The 17,386-nt window shown below is 40.1% G+C and overlaps 1 pseudogene; it reads left to right on the top strand.

Moving 5' to 3' along the window:
- Positions 1-1,914: 1,914 nt before the first annotated feature.
- On the top strand, positions 1,915-2,416 carry LOC102752604 (annotated as a pseudogene).
- The last annotated feature ends 14,970 nt before the right edge of the window (positions 2,417-17,386 follow it).

The raw sequence follows: 17,386 nt of genomic DNA, 5'->3' as shown, positions 1-17,386 counted from the left end.
TCCCCCGAGGGCTCCCAATCTGCAAGAAGGCACAGACTGGGCTGAGGGACCCCTCCCCTCCCAAGGTACACAAATCTCATGAACTGGGCCTCTAATATATATATTTGCTGTATATCTATATATATATATAAAAGGCTAATATGCAAAGTGTACCCTTGGGATTTTGACCAGGAGACCAGGTGTTTGATTGCTCGCTATGATGTGTGCTGACCACCAGGGGGTAGAGTGGAACATGGCGGGCAACCAGCAGCAGCAGCAGCAGGGCACTGAGGGAGCAAGGGAAAAGGAGGTGGGGAACCTGATTATTTATTTATTTATAAAGTTACTGATTTAGGGAATCTTTTGGGAAGCCAGGTAATTTCAGCTGAAGGGTACCTATGTATTAATGGACAATTTTAGAGCCTGATACTAGGGGATGAGAAATGGGGTGGAGTGATCAATTGTCCTGGTTTTCCTATATCTAGAAAGGCTCCCTGGATGTGAGACTTTTAGTTTTAAAACCAGGACGGTCCTGGGAAAACCAAGAGGAGTTGGATGCTATAACAAATTGCCACAAATGTGTAGGTTTAAACCAAACATTTATTATCTTTACAGTTCTGTAGATCAGAATTCCAACATAGATCTTATTGGGCTAAAATCAATTGTTAACAGGGCTGTGTTTCTCTTGGGAGGTGTGGGGAGAATCTATTTCATTGCCTTTTCCAGGTTCCAGAGGCCTCTTCTTCTGTAATTTATGCCAGCAGTGTTGCATTTCTGTAACTATTCTTCTGTATTCACACCTCCCTCTGACCACAGGCAGAAAGAAATGTTGCTTTGATTTTAAGGACCCAGAGATTATATGGAAGCCTTTCTGGATAATTTCAGAGAGTCTTTCCATTTCAAGATCCTTAATTTGCTCACATTTGCAAAGTCCTTTTTGCCTTGTAAACCTATATATTCATAAATTACAGGGATTAGGATGCAGATATCTTTGGGGAGCCATTTTCTGCCTACTAGTTACCATCACGGAAAGCCTAGGATTTGGAAAGTCCTCAGCAGAACCAGGACAAGTTGGTCCTTTAATTGGAGTGAAGGAGTACACGAAGGGCCCCATTGCTGTGGTGGTGGCTACATCGTAAATTGGTGAGAGACTGTGAGCTCATGCACCGAAGCTAGGCAAAAGTCAAAAGCAGGCAGATCAGTGTTCCTGAGTTTCCTATTCTGTGATTTGTGTAACCTGATTTAAACTTTCTCTCTTTCATACTTGTCATATGATCTTTCATTGGTAGAATTTTTGTGTGAGTGTTTTGTTGAATATAACCATACTAATTTATTATTAGTCACTAACCATGGGTAATTCACTGTTGCTTATAAAATGCTACATTAACTACTGCTACCATTTAGTTATCAAGTTTTGAGGTAGCAAAAGCACATCACAACTTTAATTGTCTGAATCAGGCTCTGTGTGTGTGATCGGCATGCGATCAGGGCCTTGCTGAGTCTTAAAGAGAACTGGGGAAGCACATTTACAGGAATGCAAGCTGTAGTGGTAGCTCTTGCAGGGAAGTAATGTTCCATGAGTATTTTATTGCTTGTAGTATATAGTAAGGACTTATTTGTCCTGTGTAAATATCTGACTGTCTCTACTTCTACCATCTTTTTAGATGAAATGACCCAGACAAAATGCCTTCTAAAATAGCTGGAGATAGATGCACATAGAAAGTATTGATGATGCTATTGGGATTTTATGAATGTAATATAAACAGAGGTATATGAAACGAATGAATGTTCCTCTTCTTCACATTAACCAGGAGGCTAGGAATAGAAGTAGACTAAGGGTTGTGTCATAGGTGCTGTTCTACTTTACATTTTGGCACAGGTGCTTCTCTGTAAAGGAGAGAGCACAGTCATTGAAATAAAGACAGGCTTCCGGTTCTTTATTCCAGAAGTGGCTCCAAGAGAGCATGCGGTTTAGTGTGGTCTTTGTCAGCTTCCACCATGGCGTACCGCGGCCAGGGCCAAAAGGTGCAGAAGGTGATGGTGCAGTCCATCAACCTCATCTTCAGATACTTGCAAAATAGATCTCGGATTCAGGTGTGGCTTTATGAGCAAGTGAATATGCGGATAGAAGGCTGTATCATTGGTTTTGATGAGTTTATGAACCTCGTATTAGATGATGCAGGAGAGATTCATTCAAAAACAAAGTCAAGAAAACAACTAGGCCGGATCATGCTGAAAGGAGATAATATTACTCTGCTCCAAAGTGTCTCCACCTAGAAATGACTTAATGAAGTGAGGAATTACTGAGAAGCAATACAGTTTGTGTTTTTTGTGTCCTTTGTTGGGAGAATATTTCTTACCCGTTCAGTCATACAATGCCGTTCAGTTACTACAAGATGACAATAAATGAGGCTGAATTGTTTTCGTTAAAAAAAAAGAAGAAATAAAGACAGACATGGAAGGACTCAAGATTCCAAATCTATTCTTATTAACCGTGTGACACAGGGGTATTCCTTATCTTTCTGAGCTTTGTTTTTCTCATTTTTTTAAAAAAAGGATAATACTACTTTATGTTTGTTGGGAAGATTACGTTAAAAAAAAAAGAAGAAATAAAGACAGACATGGAAGGACTCAAGATTCCAAATCTATTCTTATTAACCGTGTGACACAGGGGTATTCCTTATCTTTCTGAGCTTTGTTTTTCTCATTTTTTTAAAAAAAGGATAATAATACTTTATGTTTGTTGGGAAGATTAAATAATAACATTCATTAAGCATTAAGTGTGTGATACAGAGTTGACACAAATAACTAGCAATTGTGAATATTATTGGTTCACTTTTCAAAGATATCTCCAATAATAATTGAGTAGTTGTCAGGGTGTTTTTGCACAGTGGTAGCTATTTTCACTCCTTGAAAGGCTGTTCATTCAACATGCTTCCTATCCGTGTCAGGCTGAAACTAAAGATATAAAAATTAATAAATGAATAATCCCTATCTTCTAGGAACTCACAGACTTTCTGGAGAGATGACACTTTCTTGAACTGGAGGAATCAGTGACTGTCATTTGGAGAAGAGAGCATGCCACCCTTTGAGAGCAACATGAGTTAAACCAAAGCACAGAGTGAAGTACAGCCTGGTCTTTGTTGTAAATTACATGTAGATGATATTGCTGTGATATAAGTACATTAGGAAGGAAGTAGTCAGAACTGAGGCTGAAGAGACAGCTGAAGCATGAAAGACTTCTTATATGATGGCAGGAAACTTGGACGTTATCTGTGCATAGTGAGAGTTCACTGATGGTTTTAAGTGAGGAGGGATGTGCTCTAATTAATATTTTAAAACTATCTCTCCAGCCATTCTATGAGGAATGGAAGGGTAAAAGAGAAATTGGGAATATTAGTAGGAAGGCCTATCAGTATGGTATCTGCATTAAACAGAAATCACCTAAAGTATCTCATGATACTTCAGTGAAAGAACTAGAGAGTGAATGTGAACAGGGTTAAGGGAACCACCAAGACTGTTAAAACACTTCAAGACTAGCAACGGTGGGAATTCTTACCAATCTAAGGCATGAAGGGGCAAGGGAAAGAATCAGTGAGAACTGGAGCCACAGAGAAAAAGCACTGTGATACTGTGATAGATAGGAATTGTAGTCTTTTTTAGGTCTGGTTCTCCAGAAATTGACCCGAGGGCAAGATTTATGTACAGGTGAGGATGTGCTTCCAGGAGGAACTGGAAGGAAGTAAAGGAAGAATCCATGCATGGGTACTATTTCATCTGTATCTTGTGAAAAGAAGGCACTGTGCAATGAATTAAGAATGAATAGGAGTTAAAAGGCCTGGTACCAGGCCCTCTACCACTTAAGTCACTCAAACTCCCTGCTTTTTAGTTTTATCATCTATAAAATTGGCAAAGTACATCCTTCCACAGCCTGCGCAGGAATGAAAAAATGAAATATAAGGATTTTATAAGAGGTTTGCCAATGTCAGGTGTTATGATATAGGGAAGTCACAAATATTTTTTAATAAATATCTCTTAACATGCTTATTTTCTATATTTCTTCATTCTGTAACCATATATTTGACCCCCTTACCCTTTGTTAACCTTCCATCCCCCTTCCCTCTGGTAACCATCATACTGTTGTCTGTGTCTGTGAGTTTTTGTTTGGTTGGTTTTGTTTGTTTGTTGCTTTCAGTTTTATAGCCCATGCAAGAATTAAATCATATGTTTCTTAACTTTTTTCTGACTGATTTATTTCACTTAGCGTGATATTCTCAAGGTCCATCCATGTTGTCACAAGGGCAGTATTTTATCTTTTCTTATGGCTGAATAATATTCCATTGTATATATGTACCACATCTTTATCTAGTCGTCTATTGAAGGACACTTTGGTTATTTCTATGTCTTGAACAACATAAATAATATTACTATGAACATAGGGATGCATATAACTTTACAAAAAATATTTTCAAGTTTTTTGCCTGACTAATCTGGGGAATGAGTTCAGAACTGGAGCCACATAGAGAGGCTGCTCTTAGGTCTTCTGAGCCCTACATTTGTACGCTAGGCCAGATGTAGGCAGTCTTTAAATTAGTTCCTGGACACTAATGGCTATATTTTTATAATGAACAGAAGATATGCTACTAAATGAATTTTTAACTTTTTTATGATGGTAAGGATAATTTGTATAAATTTTTAAAAATAGTTTTATCTTTTTTAAAAAAATCCTCACCATGGATATGCTTTTTAAAAATGATTTTTTTAGAGAGAAAAAGGAAGAGGAAGAGAGAGAGAGAAACAACAATGTAAGAGAGAAACATTGATCAGTTGCCTCCTGTACACACCCTGATCAGGAATCAAACCCACAATATCTGGGTATGTGCTCTGACCAGGAATTGAACCTGTGATCTTTTGGTGTATGGGGCAATGCTCCATTCAACTGAGCTACACCAGTTAGGGCTTATCTTTTAAATTAGATGTAGCACCTAAATCAGGGGCGGGGGACCTTTTCTTTGCCAAGAAGTCCCACCTGTGGTTGCCTTGGCAGGGCCAGATCAAATGATTTTTGTGGGCCTTATATGGCCTGTAGGCTGGATGGTCCCCACTCCTGACCTAAGTGATGATGTATAGATACAAATTGCTATGGTTATTATATTTTTAAAAGGAAAATGTATCCAATATTGAGTCATTATCACAGTATGAGCTTTGTTGGCCAACAATACTGTTTATATTATTAGTGGAAATCTGACAGTATATAAATGAATAGAATTACTGCCCTCTAAAAAGATGTTAAAATATAACTATTGTTGTTGTTTTTTTTTTTTACTATTTTACGTTTTCCTAAACTTTTCTTTTCTTTTTTTCTTTTGGTTAATCCCCATGGATTTTTAGAGAGAATGGAAGGGAGGGAAGGAGAGGGAGAGAGAGAGAGAAACATTGATGTGAAAGAGACACATCCATTGGTTGCCTCCCGCAGAGGCCTGGACTGGGACTGGGATTGAATCTGCAACCCAGGTATGTGCCCTTGACCAGGAATGTAACCCTTTACCCATCAGTACTCAGGCCGATGCTCTAACCACCTAGTCCCACTGGCCAGGGCTCCCTAAACTTTTAAATAATTTCTTACTAAATGGTAATATCCATGACACTGTGAAACAGTTTGGTAAAGCTTTTTGATATGGAAGACTCTCATTATCTCTGGATGTTGGAGAGAAAGGCAGAGTAGCAAGGAATGTGTGGGAGCATCTGATTCCATTATGATCGATGCACAAGTTACTTTCTCCAGTGACAGCAGGAAATACTGGTAACCTTGGCAACACTAGTGGCCCTTCTCATCCCTTTTCAATTTAAATAACTGTTGCTAGGATACACCCTAAAGCAAAAAGAAGGGAAGAGAAAGGAGCAAGAGGATGAAAGAAATGAGAATGGGAGGGGGAGGAAGGATGAAAGGGGGAGAAAATAAGAAAGGTAAGAATGAGACTGAGAAAGGAAGATGAAACAAAAATATCAGATAGTATTTGAAGGGCAGACTCCAGGGTATGAAAGAGACTATTGAATTACTGCCAAAATTAGAGCATGAGGTAGGGATAAGAGTGGAGTGTTAGTTCCTGACTTACTAAAAATCATTTCGACCTTGAGTTTTCTCCAGCATGCTCACTTATTCTTAATGTGGGTGTTTTCATATTGCCTTAGGAAATGTTTATTAGCTATCTTTCCTTTAACCAAAACCTGCTATCAGCGTTCTTTCTTCTGATGCATGCCTTTTCTAATAGCCTAAAAATTAAGTATCTGCAGATAATAGCATTACATTAAAATGCAGGGAATGCTCCTCTGTCAAGAGGGCAAAGAAGTTTCTCTGGTGTCTAGAGGAAGCCATGACCCAATCATCCATGCTTCTGCCCTCTGTCTCCTGTCCATCCATGCACAGACTTGAATACTGGTTAAGACAAATAGTTTCAGCAGCTGACAACCTCTGAGTTCAGGGGAAAGGTTATGGTTGCTCTGGGTGATTGTAGCAGGGGAGTTACATCACGCAAGACTTACAAATGAGGAGCACTGACAGCCCTGCTGAATGGTTCCTCTCTACTGTGGTGTGGAAGAGAGTCATCCCATTTCCAATAAACTAGTAGGCTACCCATGATAGAGTCATAAAGTCATTAAGAAGCTTTGAAATCTTGGGAATTTACTGCAATTAAAGGAATTTTGTGTGCTTTGTTCACCATGGTACCTTCACCTAGATTTAAGGTCCTAGAAGAATGTCAGGAACATAGTAGGTGCTCAATAAGTGCTGATGAATGAATGAAAAGAAATCACCTCCGTTTTCTGAGCCAATGTCATCTCACTAGTCCAAATTTTAGTTTAGAGGGTTCCCATCTCTAATCTCTAGATGTAGAACCCAGGCTTCAGCTCATTAAGAGAGCACCTTGCCTCTGACCATGGTGATTGATTCAAGGATGGATTTATGACTTAATCAAAGCTGATGAGATAGAGGAAGAATTTATTTAGGATTCCTAAACTTTCACTGTCTTGCCCCTGGACATGAATGAGAGAGGATATATATCTGTTTCCTCTACAGCCATCTGTGAGCATGATGGCCTCAAACAAGAGCTAATCTTAAGAAAATAGGGCCAAGAAGTGGGAACTCTGATTGTCTGCTCAGAGGACTGTTTCCAACGTTTCCCAAAGCTGCAAACCCTTGAGCTGCTACAGGGATCATCATTACCTACTTTCTACATTATACTGGAGCCATAGGTGTACAGACATGTGAGATGCTCTTCTCACAATACAGTGTCTCACTTTTCTACCTGGGTATTGAATCAACATTGCTTGTGTTTTTCTGCTTTTCCAAATTTCTTAAGAAAAAAACAACCCAGATGTGTGCTTTTCTTGGTAACTCCCTCTCATACAGACTTGGTCCTTAGTGCTTTAGATTTGGCTGAGCAACAGAGATTCCTCTCTTCACCTCATTACTCCCACTCCGTAATTACTCCTGAATTTTTTGGATTTGTTCACAAACGTGTTTTTTTCCCCCTTAAAGATAACTTAATCCAAATTAATACAATAATCCAAATTAATAAAATAGATACCAAGAAGCTTCCTACCCACCAACTTACTAGAGTTATTTGAATATATTCTGAGTTTTAGGTAGGGATGAACCAGTACCCAGTATTACAAGTAAAATAAAAGAAATTCTAAAGGGCTCATTCATTACCAACATTCTATGGCTTTGACTCTAATACATGATTTCTACAATCTACTTCGTGCCCACTGCAGTGGCTCTGGCTCAGTTGTTGAGCATCTATCTATGAACCAGGAGGTCATGATTTGATTCCAGTTAGGGCATATACCCAGGTTGCAGTCTTGAACCCTGATGATGAAGGAGGCAGACAATCATTGTTGATGTTTCTATCTCTCTCTCCTTCTCCCTTACTCTCTGAAATCAATTAAAAATATATTTAAAAATAAAATAAAATTAATAACTTAATGTTTTTTTATATACCTGTTATCTGCCAGGCACTAACCTAGACACTGGTTACTGCCTTCATGAAAAGCAATCTAGGGTGTGTGGGAAGTAGATAGAGCATTTATCTAATAATAGAATAATATGCAAATTGATCAGGATACCGTTATGTAAGGACCAATCAGCAGGCTGCATCCCCACCCCCTGTGCCGGCCCAGAGACATGAGGCTTGCATCCCTGACCCCTGGAATTGGCCCCAGGATGTGAAGCTCCTGTCTCTGCCCCTGGTAACAGGCCTGGGATGTGAGGCTTGTGTCCCCCACCTCCTGTGCCAGCCAGGAGACATGAGGCTCGCGCCTGACCATACCAATGATCCCCTGGATGTGAGGCTCATGTCCCCGCCCGCTGCACAGGCCCAGAGACATGAGGCTCATGTCCCTGACCCCAGCAATGGTCCCAGGGATGTGAGGCTCACGTCCCCGTCCCCCTGCACCAGCCCGGGGGTCTGCAGGCATGCAGAGAAACCCCTCTGCCACAGGCCCAGCTAGGGGTCTGCAGTTGCGCAGAGTTCCACAGGTCTGTGCCACAGCCCAGCCCCCCAGTGCCTGCCTTTTTGGAGCAATCCCTCGAGAAGCCCTGGATGGGTGGGCGGGGCCTACCTCTTTGGGGCAAATGGATCGCAGGGCTCCTGCACTGTGACAGGGCACAGACCAGACTGGGAGACCCCTCTCCCCTGTCCTGAGTGCACGAATTTCGTGCACTGGGCCACCAGTAAATAAATAAACAAGATTTCAGGTCATGGTATATGCTACACAAAAGACAAATAGGATAGTATGAAGAGCATATCTGGGATGCCTAAGGTCCACCTTAGCTAGGGTAGCCAGAAGGCCTGCAGGAGGAAATGACAACTGGTCCAAGATCTAAATGATGAAAAGTAATTAATCATGTGGAGAGATAGGAGAGATTGTTCTAGAAAGAGGAAACAAAGGTTGAAAACCCTAAGGTGGGAATGAGCTTGGAGTTTTAAAGAAAATTAACAACAACAACAAAAAATCAATGTGCCTTAAGGAAGGGAAGGAGAGGGATACAGAAAGGACAAAATCACATAAGATCTTAAAGACTATGAGGAGGAGCTTGAATGCCATTGCAAAGCACGGAGGCCATTATCTGATTTTAAAATAATTACTCTGATGCTATATAGAGAATGGATTGTAGGGAGGCAAGGACACAAGCAAAGTAACTGGGTGAGAGATATGAAAGAAGTTTTGAGAGGTGCTGGTAGTTTAAATTAGAGTGTGGCCAAGTCATTAAAGAGATTAAATATAAGCAATGACAAAAGAAAGAAGGAGTAAGGATAATAATTAGTGTTGTGTTTATGTGACTGTGAATGGGAATAACATACTGAGGGAAGACAGGGACATATAATATTTGGGGGAATCAAGAATTTAATTTGGATATATGTTTAAGTAGGAAATTGAATATGTTAGGTTGTATTACAGGGAAGGAAGGTGTCAGAACTGGCAGTGTAAATTTTGGATGAATTGGGCTACAGATGGTATTTTAATTACTATAGTGCTGCATGAGATCACCTGGGGACAATGTAGATAGAGAAATGCAGAGGGCTAAAGAATTCCCACATTTAGAGGAAGCCAAGCAAGCAGAAGAGGAGATGCCAGCAAATAAGAATCTGCTTTTTTTTTTTTAATAGTACAATACATTTGGGAGAACGAGAGTATGGTATCAAACAATCAGAGAAGGGAACACTAAACCAAACTGAATATTGCTTAGAGGTCAAGTTAGGTGTATACAGATATAACCATTAAATCTGACAATACTGGTGACCTTAGAAAGAGGGGTTTTAAGTTAGCGGTGGGGACTGGGTTAACTAAAAAGGTAACAATAAGGAGAAGCAGCAGGCAAAGACAGTTCTCTCAAGAAGTCCAGCTGTACAAGAGAGAAAAGAAATTGTGTGGTATTTAGGAGGGGGTTTGGATTCAAGAGAAAGTTTCCTGCACTTCCAAAGGTTGGTGATGTTGGATTGATTTTTAATATGAAGTGGAATGATTTAGTATGAACTTTCCAAGGCGTGTCCCAAACTCAAAGGTTTTGGATGCACAAAGATCACTAGTACCTTCTTAGAACCTCTTCAGGGCTTGAAGATCACAGTCTCACAGTGTGCCTCAGTGGATATCTACATTTTGGTTTGTTATGGCCTAAGTATTACAACTCTAGGCTATTAATGGATCAACTCTGTATCAAGTTTTCCTTATCAAACTGGTAATGCAATATTATTTTTAGTTATCTAATCAAAGAAGAAATATCTTTCCTGGGTTGTTATAAACTAAAAAGACAGAAGTTAAATTTAACCTAATATTATTATTCTTTTTTATTGTTTTATTGCTTAAAGTATTACAAAGGGTATTACATATGTGTCCTTTTTCCCCCCCTGCCATTGACAATCCCCTGATCTCCCCTAATAGAAAAAGAAATAAAAGAAAAAATTATGAAAAAAATAATCCCTGCTGAAGCAATATTGTCCATTTAATTTTTTCATTTCTCATTGTTTTGGGATATAAATTATTTACCATTTTTTGTTAAGAGATGTAGCAATTCCACATGCTCTTGGGAAATGAGAAGAGTGGTCTAGGGCTTGGACCTGATATATACTAGTAATAGAGTATAGAGTAAGTTTTAGTGTGTTTTGGTGGTTAAAAACAAAACAAAACAATAATCTGCCTTCTAGGGTAGAAATGGGAATTAACTGTGAGGCAGACTATTCTGGAAAGAGCTATCCTCTGTGTATTCCTAGGTTGGAAGAAACCCTACAGGGAAAAGAAGTATCTATCCTGATATTGCTGCTTTTATTCCGGTTTCTTATTTGGATTGGCCGAGTAAACATGTATTTATTTGTTCTACATATCCTTGAGTGTTGGATTAAGGCTGGGATGGGCATTGACCATGTGGAAAAGTGTGGGTTTGTTTTTCTTTTCCATAGTATCATCCTTGGACCTAGGGAGTTGACTAAAAATATATAGTCCGGGATGCCACTCCAGGTTATTAGATTAGAATCTTGTAGATGGGCCTACAAATATGAATATTTAACAAACTTTCCAGATGATCTTATCAGTGGTATTCTCCTAAATGTTTATCTGATGGCTCTTGTGTGTGTGTGAGGAGGGAGAAGCCCTGATTTACATTATCTACCAGTTTTTTTTCTTTAGTCCACATAGATAAATTAGAAGAAGAAGAATTTTTAAAGCCTGATGGCAATAAAGGGGAGTTTGGTGACATTTTTTATTTTTATTTTTTGCTAAGGACTATTTTTAATACTCTATAGTTCAAGCTTTAACTGACATTTATATTTAGCAAGCTCTGATTTCACTTTGCCTCCTCTCTTGTCAGAAAACAGATATGTCTTTCTGTTTAATAGTTGCTGCCAGTCACACCTTTCCACTTCCCCTCTCCCCTTCAACCTCCAGGTAATCCATCTCTTTACATGGTATCTATGCCTTCCCCTCACAGCACTAGGTGGATGGTCAACCCTTTCCACCTGTTATATCTGTAGCTTTGCTTTGTATATAATCAACAAAGCTAGGATTTCCAAGGCTGCTTTTTCACCTTCCCTCTTGAAATTATATTTACATAAAAAGAGACTATAAGAAGTCAGGAAACTTAAAGAACTGCTCAGACCCTAGAGTGGGAGGCTACTGCCTTTTACCAGAAGCTCATTAGCTCTTCATTCCAGAAATTTTTCACTAAAAATTTTCCACCTCCACCACAGAGTTAGACATATTGCTTCCTTCAACCTGAGGCTGACCTCAGAGCTGAGGTGAAGTCCTATCCCCCACCTCATCACCCTGAAACCTGATAAAGCATCCTGGTCATATTCTTCGAAATAAACCTTATAATGTCTTCTCTTCTCAACACCTGGGGCCTCACCCCTGAGCAATGACCTCAGAAAGACGACCCTGAAGTTCCTTTCATCTGCTACAGGATTAACATTATACATCAGTGTCCTTTTCTTTTCCCAGTAGGTTCTGAGTTTGGAGGTGGCAGGAAGAGTGTAAGATCTGAATTGTTTATCCTGACTTATCCTGCTGTGGGATTTAACCACTCAAGAGCTTAACAGTCTGGCCTTCAATTTTTCCAGCTATGAAAGACAACAAATAGTAACATAAAGAAAGCCTCCCTCTCAACACACACACACACACACACACACACACACACACACACACACACACACACATTTCATAGGTATTTTAAAAGATTAATAGGTATAGAAGTTTTGTCAGTTCAGAATTAATCCTTTCATTGACTTGAGAACAAAGTTGGGAATGATTTAGTATGCCATGTAAAGATTTAATGTTTTCAGAGAGCTCTATTTAAGTGCTTTGCATGAACCATCCTACTCATTCTTCCTAACAATCCTGTGAAGGTTTTACAGATGAAAAAACTGAGGGTCAGAGGATGTTCGGTAATTTGGGAGGAGCTGGAATTTAGACTCAGATGAACTGGCTGTCCCTAATGACTCCCTAATGACTCTCAACTCTGTTTCTCAGACATAAGACAAACCTATATCAAGATCTATCTCTTGAACTCCAAATTTTATGTCTAAGTACCTGTTTTTCATTGTTTCCCTTTGGAGGTTGCTACTACTGTAAGACAAAGACTCTTAACTGCTTACCTATCTGGCCTTATCCTATAGCCCTCTCCCTCTCATACTCTACACTTGCGCCCTATTGAATGGCTTGCAGTTCAGCAAAAACATATGCTGTGATAGATCCTGTGGTACCACATATGTGTCCTTCTTTGGGATCAAGATATACATTTTCACAGTTGCCAGTAGGTGTTGCCTACATATAACTGAGACTTCCTGAAGGAATTGCCTTCCACCAACGGGAGGTGCCATGCACAAAGTTACACCCACTTCAGAAGCAGCTGGTATTCCATGACTGGTCAGTGCAGGGGCATAAAGCCCAGTCTTCAAAATGTGTCAACTCTGAAGACCATTACAACTCAGAGCTTCCCCCATTCGATTGGCTAAGTCCTCTGTTGGAACTGCAATGCTCTTCAACTTCTTCCTCTGCCTAATCCTGCTCTCCTTACTTCTTTACAAGTGGTTTTCTTCCTAAGTGCCTTCTCCATAAATCTGCATTTAAAGCTCTGTTCCACAGTCTGGGTCCTGGGAAGCCTGACCTAAAATAGTTGATCCTGGAATTGTCTTAGCAGCTTTGAGATGGGATATTGGAGCTACATTACACTTTGGTGGGCTTGGAGTGAGGACACCACTAGTGGTGGTAGGTGGAATTTTGATAACTCATGGAATTCTGTAGCAATGACAAAGTTACATCTTTCACCAGTGGTAAACTGGGATGGAAACTGAAAGAGAATGTATTGACAGTTGCACTGTCTCAGGCGATTGAGTGGTTCTGGGAAAGTAGTAATGGGAAAGTAGTAATTATAATGACGGTGGAGTTATGTGGCTTTGGCTGGGGGCTATCAAGGCATTAGAGAATGACAATGAGGGCTGAAAGTGATTAATCTCAAATTTAGGGCAAAGTGAGAAAGCCAGAGGGCCTGAGGGTAGAAAGGCTGAGGATCAAACCCAGAATGTGATTTAAGTATAGTAGAGTTCCAGAGATTGATTTGTCAACCTGGCAAATTTGCTCCACCAAGGTCAAGGCCTTAATTGAAAAGGAGTGAGGCTTTGAGGCTTGGGATGGAGTTATCTGAGTTAATGTCCTTGAAAATCTTGAATCCTCAGTTTCCTCTGAACCCACAGAAGTGGCCCGTTCTTCCTGCTAAAAGTAATCACTTCCTTTTTTGCCTGCAAGATTGCAAGATAATATACACTCTCACATTTCCCTTCCCCCATTCCTCTCACCTATCTCTATCTTGGCCATTAGACCAAAAACTAGGGTCAAGTCAAAACAGAACTGGCTGGGGAAATGTCTGGTCTGTATATTAGTGGAAGAAAGGAACTATAAACCCAAAGAGCTTCAGAACCTGGCCAAACATGTATCAGTAGGACCAGGAGAGAATGTGTAGAACTTTATCCCGAGGTCCTAGGTCAAGGCAGGATGAGAGTTGGGGATGAGGGCAAAACATAAGTTTGGATAAGAAGAATTCATTTATATGAAAACACTACCCATTAATGCAGGATTTAATACCCTGGTAAGAACCCAGGAGATAGATAGTGCTAACATGCTGCTAGAATGGCTCTTAGAAGTTTGGAAAAAGTTATTGCCTACACTAACTAAAAATACAAGAATTTCCATAACACATGGTGAAAGGAGAGATCAAAATTTCAGAGAAGCCCTAACTGGTTTGGTTCAGTGGATAGAGTGTTGGCCTGTGGATGCAAGGGTCCCAGGTTCGATTCCAGTCAAGGGCATGCACCTGGGTTGCGGGCACATCCCCAGTGGGGCATGTGCAGGAGGCAGCTGATCGATGTTTCTCTCTCATTGATGCTTCTAACTCTCTATCCCTCTCCCTTCCTCTCTGTAAGAAATCAATAAAATATATTTTAAAAAAATTTCAGAGAAGCGGCATGCCAGAGTGGATATACTATGAAAAGCAGAAAACCCATGTGCTAACCGTGTTCCATTTAAGGGTCCACAGAATACTCCTTTTACCAGAGCAATACAGAATGAACTGACTAGAGGGCCATCTTTATAAATGAAACACTCAGTGGTGGCTGTCCTCTGTAGGCTAGGGCTGCCGGTGGAGGATGATTTTATAGAAGTGTGAACCCTGATAGAAATGAAGAAGATGCCAAAACAATAGAGGCTAGGTGATGGCACATAACTATCAAAAGTGAAGTGATCACAATTATCATAATAAATGGCCAGTGTGAATAAGTGCCAGGGAGGCCTGACCCACACAGACAAGGAGATGGTTAATAAAATACAGTGTATCCACAGGTAGCCATCAAGGTTGCTGCTCAATGCATGCAATCAACAAAGTCAAAGATAATCAGGAGGATAAGGGAACTTATCCCAATAAAAATTCATAATCCCTTACCTAGTTTCTCCCCACTGTTCGAAGAAGTCACATCTTGAGGAGGAAGAGATCTGCAATCCCATGTTTAGCATATGTGGTAATTATTCCCTCAGTACTTCCTCAAGGTACCTATGCCTATTTGAATAATCATGCTCTGGGGAAAATGGGAATATCCCATCATTTTGAGTAGTGTTGTACACAGGGTTTGAGTTAATAATTATATCTAGGCACCTGAAGCATCCTTGTGGTATTAGAGTAGGAGCATATGAGATCCAATTAATAAATGGAAGCCTGGTCTAGTTCCATTTCAGAGTGAGTTCACTACACCAGTGGACTCACTACATAATCACTTATATGATCCACAAATATAAAATTGGAATGGGAATACTTACTAGTTGGCAGAGTTGTCTTGTTGGCTCCTTAGCTTTTGGACTAGCACATTCCTCTCCCAATCAGATTGCTATCATATTTATAAGCAACCTAAGGGATTCATGGGTAGCTTCATATCCTTTATTCAAATTACAAGTATAGCTTGTACAAAAAAATCAGGTGGATCTCTGGAGATGATAGTGGACACCTGCAAACTCAATCAAGTAGTGACAACTGCCTTAACTGGTTTGGCTCAGTGGATAGAGCATCGGCCTGGGGACTCAAGGGTCCCAGGTTCGATTCCGGACAAGGGCATGTACCTTGGCTGCGGGCACATCCCCAGTGGGGAGTGTGCAGGAGGCAGCTGATCGATGTTTCTTTCTCATCGATGTTTCTAACTCTCCATCCCTCTCCCTTCCTCTCTGTAAAAAATCAATAAAATATATATTTTAAAAAAAAGTAGTGACAACTCTTCCTCAGATTACACATATGGCCACATGGGGGAGGAGGTCCCCTTTGACCGATGGATACAGGAATGAAAGGATAAACCTGGTTCATTGATGAGTTGGTTCTGCATGTGGGTGCAAGCTGAAAATGTGCTGTCCCTACCTTATAGTCCCAATCTAGGTGTCCTGAGAGTCAGCAATGTGAGGAAATACTCCTAATGAATAGAGCTTCAGATGGTCACAGCTGTTTCTCCACCTTTTGGGCAATGAAGGCAAAAGCTGTGAGTAATGCAAATAAATAAGCAAGTGGCTGGGCAAAGAAGCAGAGGCCCAGTAAGAGTGAGGCAGCAGGTACGAAGGGGTCTTCCTGATGCTAACCCTCTCCTACTTCCAGTTCCAGTCAATATCCAGGTGTTACAGCAACCTGCACTGTTCCCAAATGTGACCCTTTTCCTGATGATCAAAATAGCATAACAAAAATAGAAATCAGAGTAAGAACCCAAATTGTGTGGCTCCCAATTCAGTGTTCTCGCCATTGTATCTATTGACCTTTGCATCTGCCTGGCCCTTCCTTCTCTACCTCCTGACCAATTTCTTCTATTCAACCTGCCTTGGGGGCGGGGGGGTAGATGGAGACAAGTAATCCCCAAGATATAATTCATACAACCTATACTACTAACTATACATTCTGTTATTAAGATGACTCTCTCAAACACAACTGGACATTCCAGACTCATTGCCAGTCTTAAAAAGTTTACTCTTATCCCATGATGACTCTGCATAAACATGTTATCAATCATCTTATTTGTATGAAAATAGCTAAATTTTATTTCCAACTGTATGTTTTGTATTTATCTAAACTAGTAAAGTAGACCATAAGAGTTAATATTAGCTCTAACAGTTGACTAATAACTTATTTCTCTTTGGTAGTTTATATTGGAAAAATTTATCTGAGCACTATCAGTCAGGGTTCAACCAGAGAAACAGAACCAGTAGGAGATTACATTAAGAGATTATTGTAAGATATTGGTTTATGGGATTATGGGGGCAGGAGAGGCAAGTCTGAAATCCATAGTGAAGGCCATGAGGAAGGGCAGGTTGAGACCTCTTAGGCATGGGCTGAAGCTGAAGTTCACAGGCAGAATTTCTTCTTCATCAGGGAATTTTCCTCTTTGCTCTCAAGGCCTTTAAACTGATAGAGTCAGGCTTACCCAGATCATCTAGAATAATCTCCCTTATTTGAAGTCCATTTATGGCTTTAATGACAGCTGCAAGGTACTTTCATGTTTAATTGAATAATTGGGGATTGTGCCATACTCTAGACAAGTTCACATGTTGAAAGATCATGTGAGATCATCATAAGTACCATGAAAGAAGCCTACTATGTAAATGCAAATTTTTATTGTTCTGTAAACAAGTAATAGTTTTACTTCTCTACACTTTAGTTTTCTCTAGAAAAATAAGCAAATTGCATTTGACTAATTTAAAAATTTGATCAATATTTATTCACTCCTGCAAATAATGTATTGTACTATGCCGGGAGCCGGTCCAAGGTCACCTGTCCGAGAAAGGTTGTTTCCCCAGGTAGGGATTTTCCCCTGAAGTTAGGGAGGGAATAAAACCTCTTAAC

The sequence above is a fragment of the Myotis davidii genome, unplaced genomic scaffold (genome assembly GCF_000327345.1).
Source record: "Myotis davidii unplaced genomic scaffold, ASM32734v1 scaffold201, whole genome shotgun sequence".
Taxonomy (NCBI): domain Eukaryota; kingdom Metazoa; phylum Chordata; class Mammalia; order Chiroptera; family Vespertilionidae; genus Myotis; species Myotis davidii.
This window is presented reverse-complemented; position numbering and strand designations above follow the sequence as displayed.